At 40.3% G+C, this 14,203-nt stretch overlaps 1 protein-coding gene across 10 annotated transcripts in view; it reads left to right on the top strand.

Annotated features, from left to right (window-relative positions):
• The window catches only part of ESRRG (estrogen related receptor gamma), a 767,139-nt gene that overhangs the window by 488,322 nt on the left and 264,614 nt on the right, over positions 1-14,203 (top strand). Inside the window, exon 1 of one of the 10 annotated variants that reach the window (XM_053309113.1) lies at positions 13,814-13,949. The exons of the other annotated variants lie outside the window; for them this stretch is intronic. The gene's annotated coding sequence lies outside the window, so the exon portion shown is untranslated. Of the gene's footprint in view, positions 1-13,813; positions 13,950-14,203 lie in introns of those variants that run through there. 10 annotated transcript variants of the gene reach the window in all.

Genomic DNA, 14,203 nt, shown 5'->3' on the forward strand with positions numbered 1-14,203 from the left:
GGTGTAGATTTTAGTTTGAGTCTTAAATGGGAGGTCCTATTTTATTTTTTAAATATTCCCAGGTAATGTCAGGTGAAAAGGATATTGTGGCTGAAATATACACCAGAGTAATTCATTTTGGCAGGCCTGGGCCGTGAATCAACTAGTAAATAATATGCTTTATTAACTTAAAATCAAGCAAAAAATAAAAGGAAAAGATAAGTGGTTATGGTGTTAAAAAAATGGATACGTGTAGAATCATATTTAATTCTGAAAGCTGACCAGTATCAACATGGACAAAAATCTAGTGCATGATAAACATAATGCGGAATTTACATGGCAAAAAGCTATCTTTCATCCTGGCAATTTAATTAATTATTTCTTTTAACAAATAATGCCTGTTCCATTAGTGACATACTGTACTCTTATAGCAGTCACCTAGCTAGTGGGGATAATCAGAAGTTCTGAAATGGCACAAAGCACCATTTCTTTTAAACTAGCTGCTCCCAGAGGCAGTAGAAGTGGGACTCCTCGTATCTGAAGAGAGCTACTGGGCATTGTGTCATTCTGTATTAGAAACTGGTTGTCTACAGTGGGAGCTGGGTCATATTAGCAAGAGCGGAACATCCACTGGCACTGGTTTATATTAGTATGACTGACACCTGTCCCATCAATCATGGGGACCATGGTTTCACAGATGGAGAAGCAACAACAGGCTGAATTACACAGCACTGCACACTTGGCTTAATTCATCTTATTGCTCTCCTACAAATCTAGAGGATGGCTCATTCTGTTCCTGGAGTAGAGGCAGAGGCACGAGATGGGCTCAGGTGCTGGCCTTTTTTGTTCTGTCAGAGGTGTTCAGCAAAAGAAGTCTGTGGATTTGGGGTGTGGGGAGGAATCATTCACACACTAAATATTTTACCATCTATAGGGAAAGGATTGTGTGATGTGTAATTCATCATCAAACATAACATGTATTTTACAATTCCATTGCATACGTTCTCCATACTACAAGTGGTTGCTTTCCATATTTTACTAAACAACAATAAAAATATAAATGTAAAGAAAGTTAGCAAGTCAAAGTCTTCATCGAAGCATCTTGTGTATAGACAAACTTATTTCTGACATCATTAAAAATGATATACCATGTAATCTTCTCCTTCCTGTCACCCACTTTCTGCCTTATATGTTAGTGGTATGTTTTTATTGAGGTCTCTTCCTGGTTGTAGTTTGAGGATACACACTGCTGGCATGTTTGTGACACTAATGTCAAGCAGCAAACCTGTGGCATGTTGAAATCAGTCAACAGTTCTTCGAAGATACAGCTTATGTTTGATTGTGTGTAAATACAGTTAGTTAGTTGGGTTTATCTGATAGCCTGGAAGAAAGAGAGAGAAGCAGGACAAACTGTTTTCAGTAACTGTGCTGTTCATACACCTGATAAGATTGAGAGTGCTTTCGACTGCTGATATGCTTTGAATAAGAAAAGAATAATCACTTCCACTGGCACCAGCTTATCAGGAATGGAGCAAAATGCCAACACTTTTACATTAGCAAAAGTAAATGTTTTAGACATGTCATGCCTTTTTTCCATTTAAATTGAATAGTGGGGTGCTTGTGGGTATGCAGTAATGAAGGAGAGCACTTATTACCTTTACTAAAGTGTAGTCGAATATACTGAGAAAGAAGCAACAATAACAGTTCTTTTGATAAGTGGAATTCATCTATTTCAAGCATTCTTTAGAAAATTCCAGCATCTTTATCCTCTTCCATTGTATGAAATGTGTGTGTACATTTGAGCGGGAAATTGTTACTACAGCTGTTGCTACTTATTCCACCATATCCATCACAGCATATCCATGCAAGACCCAAAATTCAATTATTATTACTATCATTTAAGGCTAAAATACTTAACCATTTTGCAACTCCCCAATATCAATGGCTTGTCACAGTCTTGTAACTATGTATTTATATTGTATTGATTTACAAAATAAGCCATTGTATGGAATTAAGCTTTCTTTTTGGAAAATTAACACAAGATACCATTCGCCCTAAAATAGCCCTCTGTCTAGTCCAACATTTAGACAGTCAAATATTTTGTGGATGCGCTAACCTCATAGTTTGTTGTACTTCACCTCGTCACACATGCAAATTATGCTGGTGTATTCAGATTGATAAATGGTAGAGCAAGCCACAATAGATTGATTTTGGGATTCTTATTGATTTTTACCCTCCGTGAGATCACTGTTACCCACTTTTGTCAATAGTATTAGATTAATCAAGACATCTTTGTTCTGTAACTTTAACAGAGACAGGGACTTTGGGAGCAAAATGTTGACAGCCTTTTGGTATTGTCAAATATATATATTTCATTGGCAAGTTTATTTTCACAATTCAAGACCTTCATTTAAAGTTAAGGTCTTCAGTTTAAGGTTTATCAAATTTTAGCTAAAAACAACTGGCTCCATTTGGGTATAAAATAATTTAAGTACTTACTTGAGGCAAACTTCATGCTTTAGAGCTGTTGCTCAGAGGTTTCATTCTTCTATGAAGATGTCAACTGTAAATATAAAAATGCATCACTGAAAATGTAATGGTTTAAAGATTCAAACTGAAATAAAATTCTCTGCCTGGGGAAAACACTGCAATCAAAATAAAGTAGTCTTAACTCCTCCTGAAGCAGGCATTCTTGGAAGCAGCGCTTGAAGGCAGCAGGGTACACCACTATTTTCTTTCCACTAATAATATAGCTTTGGAATCAACAATATTCTACCAAGCCACAAATACCACATGATCGGTAAGTTGCTGACAACATATTGCATTGCTGACAATGTGGATTAAATGTGCAACTATTCAATCCTCCCCATTATGCCATAGTATAATCCAATTGTTTTGAAAGGATAAAAATTGGGGGGGGGGTTTAAATGCTTCACTCCTATTTTTTAGTCTTTCTGCTTTTGCAGAATTGAAAGTTGCTAAGGGTTTAAATTAAGTTGGTGATCACAGGTCTGGCTTTTAAGCAAGACTGACAATAGAAATATTGTGGTGTGTGACAGGTCCACTTATTTTTCATATGTGTAAGGGCTGATACGCTAATGTCATTTGAAAAGACACTGCCTTCATTTGGCTGCAGATAAGACCATGGGAAGAAAGGGCTAGGAGTTGGGGTATGGCTTCTGTTCTGTCTCTTCTGCTGCTGCAGTGTAACTTGGGAGGAGGCTGTGACACTGTCCTGCCTCCTGTGCAGTCACCAGTTGTGGGATTGCATCCGAGATGATGCCAGATGGCTGTCTGGTTCCCAGTTGTAGTGTTCGCTTCATTCTGTGGTGCCGTGTGGATTCCATTACTAGGTTGTGAAGTTGGTGCTCAAACACTTCGGGGGAAAGGAACCATGTGGAAGTAAGTGAAACAAAATCAACTCCATTGTTGCAGAAATGGGGCTTCATGGGCAAAACATATTGTCTGACATCCAGACTAAGATACTTGTGAGTAGTCCCATTGAAATTAATGGATCGAGTTAGTAATGCCAATCTCGTCGCATTCATTTCGTTGGGATTCCTTGCAAGTATTTTAGTCTGGATGTCAGACAGTGAATATAGCTACAATTTTATGCTTGGCTCTCTGACCTGCAATAGTGTCAGGGAGCCTGCAATAGTGGTGTTACAACATGGCTTGTGATGACAAGTGTTGATGTAGATATCAATATAGACTCCTTCCTAAGTACTGATTTGCCAGCATAACAAATATTTAGGGCATGGCTTTAAAGAGTTCCTTAGCAGTAGATCACTAAATGTTGTAGCAAGACCAAGCAACAGCAGCAAACAGGGTACAGATAGGATTGAATTTATATGCTCATTACCAGTATAACTAGCATTAAAAAAAAATAATTCTGGGGTGATGAAAATGGGTCTAACCAAGACGCAAAGACTGCTAGTCACAGTTCCAATGTTTTACATCTGGGATGAAGGAGTTAATTCACCTGGGTTGATGGGATTATTCTAGTTCTGTGGACCTCAACAGAACTTGAGAGAAGTGTAGCATAACTGGAAATCAGACTGTTTTGCTGTGATATTTCATATAAGTGCTTATAAAACTGTGTAAAAATTTGGTTTGCATTTGTTTCTAATGGGTAATGTTGCATATGTTAAAGATGGGAAACAAGAGGACTGAGCGCAGAAAACTGTGTTTTTAACACAACATTTTAAAGCAGTGTTCTAATTGGCATTGGAAATTATTCCAGTCTTCATGTGGGGTTTGCAAATTTATAACAAGGCATATTTATATGGAGCTTGCACTTTCAATGCAATTTTTCATCCTTTATTCGAAGCACCGCAAGCAAAAATCAGAACTCTTCTAGTTGAGGTATATGCAAATATTCTCACAAAACTCCTCGGAAATTTGGGGGAATATATTGCTAAGTATATACCTATACTTGGAAGTAAATGCATTTACATCATGCAAGTAGATACTTTCACTGGGGCAAATGTTCTTTATGTAGAGTGATATAAAAGACATAACCAAATGTATTTTAAAAGTTGTCTGAATTGGAATAGCAACTAGATTTTAGATGTTAAGAGGTTTTTCATTTTGCTAAAAACTCTGGCAATTTTTGTTGCACAGCACTCAGGAACATATTTTCAGGAGGCGCAGCCGGCTTAGGAGGGAAGCGGGGAGATTGGTGAGAAATTGCCCCCACACGATGGCCCAACATTAGTCTGGATGTCTCACTGTAGCATCAGTGCAGTGCTAGTCTAGATGTCAGCCTCTTGTGTTATGTGAAAAATACGTTAATGTGAGACATGCTGCTTTAGAACATTTTTGAACTGGGACCAGCTTTTGTTTTAGGTTCAGCAGAGCAGCTTTTGTTGACAGTCTAGGCGGGGTTAGTTGGGATTCACTTACAGCAGCCCAAACCATAAACCATCAGTAGGCTGCTAGTCCGCAGCAGGTGTGAACAACATGAAACAGGATTAACTTGGAACCAAAGTGTGCACTAAAAACAGAACCCCTGCCTTGCTTTTACAAGGACAGTTAAACAGAAACACTCGTTCGCCATGCACACCCTGTTTACTAAACACGGTCTAATGTAAATGGTTCTTCTCAGCTGCTGCGGAGATGCCAGTAACCCCTCTCACACCCTGTTCCTCTCCCTTTGTCTATCTTTTCCCTTAATAACTTAGATTGTGAGCTCCTTTCAGGCATGGGGCTGCTTTAATTCTATACTTGTGCAGTTCAGGGTATGTTGCTGGCACTTTAGAAGTAATGTTAATGCATTATTATTATTATTATTATTATTATTATTATTATCTGAAATAACTATTTCATTCTTCTACATTTAAGGCCTTCCTTCTAAACAAAAAGATAGTATGCTCTTGAAAGCATAGTGACATAATTATAGTCTTGCATTACTGCTTTTAGGGGCAAGTGAATTTGTTTTTCATCTGTTTCTAATGTTTTAATTGTTTAATAATGTTTTAATTTCTGTTGTCTTTTTTTGTAAACTGCTGAAAGGCGGAAGTTTGGGGCAGTATACAATTAAATAAATAAGCTGGGTTGAGACACAGGATGTTGGAAGAGAAAGTTGAGGGGAAGGCCCTGAAATGAAATGGTGGGCCAGGAATAGGGAACAGAACTTAAGTTCTCTAATTACAGCACTAGTATAACAGTAAATCATGGAGGAAAGGGGGCAAAGCCAAGGTCTTCATCATCAACTGGGCATTTTTAGAAAGACAGATCTGCAGAAATAAAGGACTTGACCATTTTAATATTTATTTATTGGTCATTTTGTAAGAGGTGTGCCTTCTGTTTCCTAATCCATCATATTGAGGAATTTATTTTAGTGTATATTTTTCATTTATTGATAATTTAAAAGTGTTACCTAGGGAAAAAAAGGCTAGGACTTGATGTTGGAAATCAATAAAAATTAGTATTAACGATAGATAGATAGATAGTTTCCCACCCCCCTTACTTTACTCCCATTTATCTGTGTTTGAGACAAACAAGAGGGGGACAATTTTTGCCTTTGTGTCTCTAGAATATCTACATGGGAATTTCTGAGTTGGCCTTATTACTCCCCAGTAGTAAATTGGTATTTTATCTGACCCAAGCAATTTCAGTCTCTTAGGAAAATGCATACTTAAGGTGAGATGGTATTTTTATTTAATAAATATTCAATGTAATTTCCTCTCGGCACATGAATTTCTAAGCTGGGTCAGGTTTCTTGATAACTTCAGACTCCCCACCCCGCCATTCATGTGAGCACCTGAATATAGGGATAGATTTTGGAAAACACTCCACTATCTTGTGTAGGTGTTTGGTAACAAAGCAGCTAGGTTTTTCAAAATTGCTGTGCACCCTGCAGCTCCCATTGAGAAAAGTAGGGGATGCTGGGCTTCTGCGCCTTTGAAATTCTGACCCCAATTGTGGCAGCTGTGCACTTTGGTGAATTATGGTATCTAGATTCAATATAGCTAATTTAAAAGTACAGCTCCTTTCTCACACAGCAGAAACATCTTCAGCTGCTTTTTGAAAATGGCATTGAGGAACTAAGAATTATTTTTCAAATACAAAGTTGCCCTATTTTTTGTGTGCACACATGCATGCATTAAGGTGTGTTCACGCTTGCGCATGTAATTCTAAATATAATCAGTTATTTATCATAGGTCTTCTGAAGATATAACCATTTATGATAGAAATGTGCAACTAAGGCTACAATCCTATGCATCCTCACTTTGGAGTAAGAGCTATTGAACCTGGCGGAATTAATATCCAATGACACATGCTTAGGATTGCATCGTACACAAACTGCTGTCTTTCAGGATATACTATATTATATGACAGTCACATGTAAATATATTTGTAGTTTGGAAGAAGAAAACTAGTGCATTTTAATAGCACAGTTGAGCAAAGGACCTTACTCCTTGCTTACCCGGGGATATTGTTCTCCAGAACGTAGAAAGCAGGGCTACAAAAACACAGTGCCAAGTTTCAAATTTATGTATGGTTGTGAATAAAGTTCCCTACAAAAAATATTAAAGTGAAGTTTTCACATGTGTCCGTCTGGAAAAAGACAGCCTAAGGTCTACTTCTATATTTCTTTCATGCAAAAATTGGAAACAATTTAGTTAATAAGTAAAGTAATGCATATCTTGGAGCCAAACTTGATATGATGGTATTTATATTGTTTGACCCTACATATTTTAAAAAATGTAGATAGCAGCACCAGGGGCCCTGATCTGGTGCAGGACTGCAGTGTAGAGGGAAAAGAGATTTTAACCTTTTGTGCTCACTGTGGATATGAATTCTGCACACCTCCTACCCCTGCCACTGCTGTGTACATGGGGGGAAAGCCCTCTGCACAAGGTCAAATGATGTTATTAATGTTATATCTATTTTATTCCTCAAATACCATTTAAAATATATATTGCAAAAAATGTGTGGGAAGGATTTGTGAAATTGTACAGGTAGTCACGATAATATTCTTTGTAACCTAAAAGCTCTTTGTTCATGTTTTTATTTTCTTGTAATTGCACTACCACGGGATTCTAACATGCTCACCCTATCCAGCACTTTGCTCTGGGCATAGCGTTGCCAGGTCCAGAGGGTGAAAAAAGTCGATGTCCACCACCAAACAAGTGGAAACAGAGGACGCTTTTCACACAAAAAGGAGCCTTTATTTGCATAAAATCTGCATAGGTTTATTGGTATAAAATTTGCATATGTTTATTTGTATTATATATGTGTATTTTGATAAAAATTGGATAATAATGCAGCTCACCACTGTGATGCTGATGGCCAGGTGAGCTGTATGTCTGCTCAGTCTGTTGTCTAGGTGCAGAATTCTCAAGGCCCCCGTTTCTGAACCATAAATTCATCTCCTGGTTAGGTTTACTACACACACAGCCCTCGGTCCTCCTCCCAGCCTGCTCTCGCTAGCCAAGCCAGCAACTTCACCTCTTGATTCTAGGCAGAGCAGCCAGCTAGCTGCCGAGCTAGCCTCTTTGCATGCTGGTATATACACAGTCTCCCACTCGCTGCTTGTGCTCTATGACTACAAACACTGATACATGGCATTTCAACAGGAGGTTTCACAGTGGTTTTCAAAGAAAAATAAATCATAAGATAAGATGCTCCCTGGTCTCCAAAGGGCCCACAATCTAAAAAGAAACACAAGGTAACACCTGCGTCAGCCCTTGGGGTTAGATAGGGCCAGTTGCTCCCTCCATGAGAAATAGAAGAGATTCACCACTTTAAAAGGTGCCTTTTTACTCAGCGGGCATAGCTGTTGAGTAAAGTGAGTTAGCTAACTGCTAACCTCACTGCCGCCAAATGAAGGGCACAAGCTGCACCTGCGGGGCCCACCTATCTGTGCTCCTGCCTGCATCACGTGGCACTGCAACCTGTCACTGAAGCAGAACCTCCAATCTGGCTTCCCTATTGGATGGATGGTCAGTAGGAAATGGGAGGGGTGGAGATGGAAGAAGAGAAGTTGCTCAGGAGAGCAAAGTGTTCTGAGTGGACAAAATGTTCCAGCTGCTCCCCAGAACTTTGGACACCACAACACATGCAAAAAAAGGTTGTTTGGTCCCCCAAATAGCTGCATGTCCTCTATAGAAGTCCCTAGTTGGCAACGCTGTCTGGGCAATACATACAGAGGGCTCCCTTGCAATTTTTTCTCATTTCAGTGGAAGGAGCTATTGACTCATTGCACCCAGACCAATAAAGACACGGGAGCTTAAATGGAATTAAACATAGGCCACAACTTAATTGATAAAATCAGAAAGAAGAAAAGGAGGATTGGCTCTATACACACACACACACACACACACACACACACACACACACACACACACCACAGCGTGGAAGCTCACTATTCACTGATCCCAGTTGAATTCACCTACAGAGAGCGGGTGATACAACTTGGCTCCAGCCAGCATCACCCTGTGGTTAATGCTGCCATCTTGGACAACCTATGTCAAAGCAGCCTGCCTTGAGCTCACCCCCCTCAAGCCATGAGGTCCTTTAAAGAGGGTGAAACCTTGGCAGGCAGGAGTAACTCCAGGGCCAGCGTTCCTTGAGCCGTGGAGCTTCTGAGGACTGCCAAGGATGACTCCTGATGCCAAATGCGTTGCTTTAAGGTGCTCACCAGAAACTGCACTGCCCACATTTACTGCACTGTGCCTACTGTTGTGACCGGGAAGGGATTACTATCAATGGGTAACAGTGAGAGGTAGGTGAATACCCCCCACCCCCGGTAGAAGCCAATCACAGGGGAGCAAAAACTTCCTACCTGGCCCCCGACTAGTAAAGAACCCCCACTGTACCCAGGGACGGGACGGCGGGGGTTGCTGCTCAGAATGGACTGAGATGGAAGGCTGGGCTACGCTGATCTGGCCAGCCTATGCCCCGCTCCTGAAACCCTTCAGCCAATGGCTGCTGGGAAGGCCTTGTGCCTTTTCAAATTGTGGCTGGGGCAAAGGAGCCACGCCCTGAAGGTGTTGGAAGTGAGTGGTTGCATCTCTCCATTATAATAAATGGAAGTCCTGTGAGCACGCACTAATTTCTGAATTGGGGTGGAAATTTCTGAAAGTCAATTTCAGAAGAGATTATTTCCACCAATATATGTTTGTATTGATTTTATTTGGGTTTTTAACTAATTTACTCAGATAGTAGAATATGTGCATATAGTGGCAGCACCTGAAATTTGCGGGGGGGGGGAGCATAGAAGGGACAAAATGCATTTATGGCTGGGCTAGCTGTGTCCCACATATTGGATTTTTAAAAAAGAATGGGGTGGGGGTAGGGGGGCAATCTGCTTGTCTGGGGCGGGGGCTTGCCCTTCTGGAGCGGACTTTATATGATTAGATTTGAAATGGATAGTTCAACCATTTTCATCCTAGGTGAAATACTTGTAATTTTAATCTGAATTAACAAATACAGGATTTTGCCTGTATGCACATTTTTATGAGTAGAAATGCAAATACTCTGTATTTATGTATTTACTGTGGCTGAGTTCCAAATAACCCCTAAAGCACTTCCAGATGCACACAGGCCAGTACTGATTTTTGCTTGTGGCTGCAGTCCATTGTGTTGTGTACTGGATATTGCACTGAAGGTTTCCTTAATTTCCATGAATGTCTCTTTGAGAACCATGGGGAGTGAACTGTTTTGGAGAGGGGGAGCCAGAAAAGTTCCAGTGAGTGCTTAGAAGTAATCTAGCAGCCCTTGGACCCCAGCCTATATATTTATTTACTATAGTAAACATGTCTTAAATGAGCAACCTCATCGCAATGCATTCTTTCAACAACTTAAAAATTGTCATCAGCTGACAGCAGCAGTGTATTTGTCTCTAAACAGGGTTTTGTGACTTGACAACTCAGAGCTGTGTACATAACTGTTATGAAAGCTAGTTTACACACAATGGCTAATGAAACCAGGACCTATGTGTGGCCTGTTTCTGACTCAGAAGTGAACTCTGTGTCACCGACTCTCCCTCTTTGTGCAGATCTTTTACTGGGGCATCAAATGCTTTTCATAAGATTGTCATTCAACTTTTCGAGTAGTTACTCAAACACGGGTTACTAGATTGATTCATTAGAACACAATTCACGGGACATTTTCCTCTGGGGGAAAAATAGCTATTCAAGAAAGGAACCCTGGAAATGGAGAAAGAAGTTACTAATGATACACCCTCCAGACCATCTATAGTCTAATCATGAGATGGAATTTTGTTTATGAACGAACAGCAGCCATCCATAATAGCTAAGAAATACAACTAATCTGAACTCACAGGTCCCTTGTAGAGGGATAGGACTTAAGCAAAATGTGGCAGTCCTTATATTAACAGACACGGGCTTCAGATTTATGCAGTAAGTGCAAAGTTATTAGATGCTGAGTAGTATTGCACACTGGGATGCACACTTTGATAATTTGTTGCGGGGTTTGGGGTTGTTTGTTTGCATTGCTAGAAGAAAATAGTCTATTTGCTTTTGTGTCCCAGTGTATTTCTGTGTAACCTCAGGGGTAAACTAGACATGACAGCAGACATTCTGAGATCAGATCTCCTCCTCCTCCTCCAGATATTTATATACCACTCTTCAACCAAAGTTCTCAAAGCAGTTTACATGGAAAAATAAATAATGCATGAATAAATCAATAAGATAGTCTCCTGTCCCCAAAGATCTCACAATCTAAAAAGAAGCATAAGGTAAACACCAGCAACAGCCACTGGAGGGATGCTGTGTTGGGATTCCTGCAGTATTTTAACAAATGAGTAGTACTATAGGGAATCTTAAGGACCCAACTCCAGGTGACCTTAAGCACATCTTTAGAAGACATGCTTAACCCAGAAGTGGACCAAAAATCCTCCTTTTATCTTTAAAACATAAGCCAAACAGGCTCTGCAGGATGGTGTGCAGTGAAGGGTGATTTAGTGCTTTTTTTGCCTGTGCCCTTTATACACACACACACACACACACACACACACACACACACAATTTGTTGTTGTTGTTGTTGTATTAATAACTTTATTGATTTGGCTGCCCTATAACCTCTGAGTGGCTTACAAACAGTGGAAGAAAACATTTAGTTACAAATGCATGTGTTTAATGTTACTTGTAGTTTTGCCCTTATGCTTGTTTGCAACTGTAGAGGTTTTTAACCTTTTTCATTTATCTAGTAAGAGATTTGTCCTTCAGGGTGAACTTATAAGTGTCTGTATTTTAGAACATCACCTATATTGGGCAGCAGCGATATAGGAAGGTGCTGAAAGGCATCATTTCACATTGCGCGGGAGATGGCAATGGCAAACCCCTCCTGTATTCTACCAAAGAAAACCACACAGTGCTCTGTGGTTGCCAGGAGTCAACACCGACTCGAGGGCACAACTTTATTTTTAAATTAGAATGTAGGAAGCTGCTTGATACGGAGTCAGATGGTCTGCCTCGGATTGGCTACTTTAGTTGGCAACAGCTCTCTAGAATTTCAGGCAGCGATCTTTCCTCCCAGCCCTACCTGGAAATGCTGTGCTCAGCCTCTGAGCTATGGTCCTATTCCTCCCTGGGCCTTTCCTCTCATTGGGCCAAACACTTGGAGGAAGCAGTTGTTATGGGGAGAAATGGCATGGGGGAAGGATTAAAATCTGAATTGACTGGGGAGGTCCTCCCTGTTATCTATGGAAAAAACCCCAACAACCACTGTGAGAGATCCTTTCGCTGGTCTCTCAACATCATGTCTGGCTGCAACATTGTGTCCGGTTGCACCTTAATATCTTTTGTATCAAATGATTTACAGTTCTGGCCTAATTTGTTTGCAAGAACCTCCTTTATTATCCTAAAGGAGATAATAATTTGCCAACCCCTGCTAACTTGGCAAAGAGGTACCTTTTGATGTGGTGATTCTCTTTATTTAGCAGGGGGAGAGTAACTGGCCCTATCTACCCCCAGCACAGTATCTCCAATGACTGTTGCTGGTGTCTAATGTTTCTTTTTAGATTGTGAGCCCTTTGAGTACAGAGATCCATCTTGTTTGTTTGTTGTCTGTGTGAACCACCCTAAGCCATTTTTGGAAGGGCGGTGTAGAAATTGAATGAATGAATAAATAAAAATATATAATATATAAAGCTTGAAACAAACTTCAGACAGAGTTTGACCCGATGTTTCATTTACATCATTGTCCAAAAAAGAAAAGAAAAGAAATCAATCTTGTTTTGTTTTGTTTTTTGCATTAAGCATACAGCTTAGGAAGAATTGTGTGGCACTTGACAGCTTGCATACTGCATAGTATGCACTGCAAAAGCCACTGGCATTAACTTCCGTCACCAACTACCTCCTGCAGCCTGAGGAAATAATTCCTAAATTCTTCCATCTTTTTATACCTTAGCATAAATGATGGGCAAAGCTTTAAAGATTCAGAGTCTTGACCAGTGGTCATAAGAGTATAGAAGTTTGCATGCTTATCTGAAGCTTATCCAAACTGCTTAACCCCTCTGGCCTCAAAATCAGTCTGCAAATCCTATGAAAGCAGACTGTCTCGCGAGATCTTAAATAGAACCTTGTTTGTGCCAGGTCAGAAATACACCAAGAATTTTTGATAGGATATCACTGGTTTCTTCCCCCCTCCCATCTTCACAATGGCTTACAGATTTCAACAAATGAAACAAAAAATGGATTTGAGTTCATATTTTCCTTGTGTTATTTCTGATTTAGACTAGTCTTATACAGACACTATTTCCTTCTGGATCAGTTCTTGTCCCTATTGGAATCCAAAACATGTTTATTGCATATATTAAGTTGCATATTATTTCAATGCTTCTTGCAATGAACTCTGTTTTTCTGCAATAATTATGATGCACCTTTTCACTTTCATATGGAGACAAATAAGCAAACTGGATTTAGTATTAAGCAAGAATGTGGGAGAAGTTGCTACTGCATAATTATTGGATAGCATCCAAGAGCTTTTTAGGTGTTGGTGGCTGGCATGCACATCCCTCCATCGCTGGAAGGGTGGCTGCAGGTGCACAAGTAGCCTGCACTGAAGGTCAGGTGCAGAGCGGGGAGAGGAGAGACTCCATGACCGTCAGGAACAGATTTCTGTAACTGGAAAGGGCTTCAGGAGGGAAGGAAGATACACCAAAATTACTCCCTCCTCCCATTCTGCTCCCAGACGGCTGCACAAAGTAGACTTCAGTGCAGGGACGCTGAAGGCTGCTTGTGCACACGCACCCGTCCACAGCCCTCCCTCTGGCGACAGAGGACTGTGTATCATGTTGTCCACTTTCAGTAAAGCAGATCTCAAAAACTGGAGGAAGTACTGCAGCTAACGGCTACACTGGTGAACGTGGAAGACGGGTGCATTTTGGAAGACGACAAAGGCATGAATTTCTGAGGAAAGGACAAATGGATGGTACCACTGATGCAGTTTAAGGAATGACCAAGGGACAAGACTTGATAGAGAAAATAATCTAAATGGTCAGTTGCCAGAGCATGGGCATGTGTACATGTTCATTTCCATTATATCAAGAAAGATAATTTGTATGTATTGCCTTACCCTTTGATTCCACTGCATTTTAAGATGCCAAAATTTTGCTGATAAAATTTCCTTTGTAATGTACTTGAAGCTGAAAGTGAGGGCTAAATCTACTGCACCTAAAACTGTCACTGTGGGGAGTTGGGGTTTGCATGTAACAAGCAATATGGCTTCAGGCAAAAACCCAGGACAGTTA

Source organism: Hemicordylus capensis, chromosome 1, assembly GCF_027244095.1.
Source record: "Hemicordylus capensis ecotype Gifberg chromosome 1, rHemCap1.1.pri, whole genome shotgun sequence".
Taxonomy (NCBI): Eukaryota; Metazoa; Chordata; class Lepidosauria; order Squamata; family Cordylidae; genus Hemicordylus; species Hemicordylus capensis.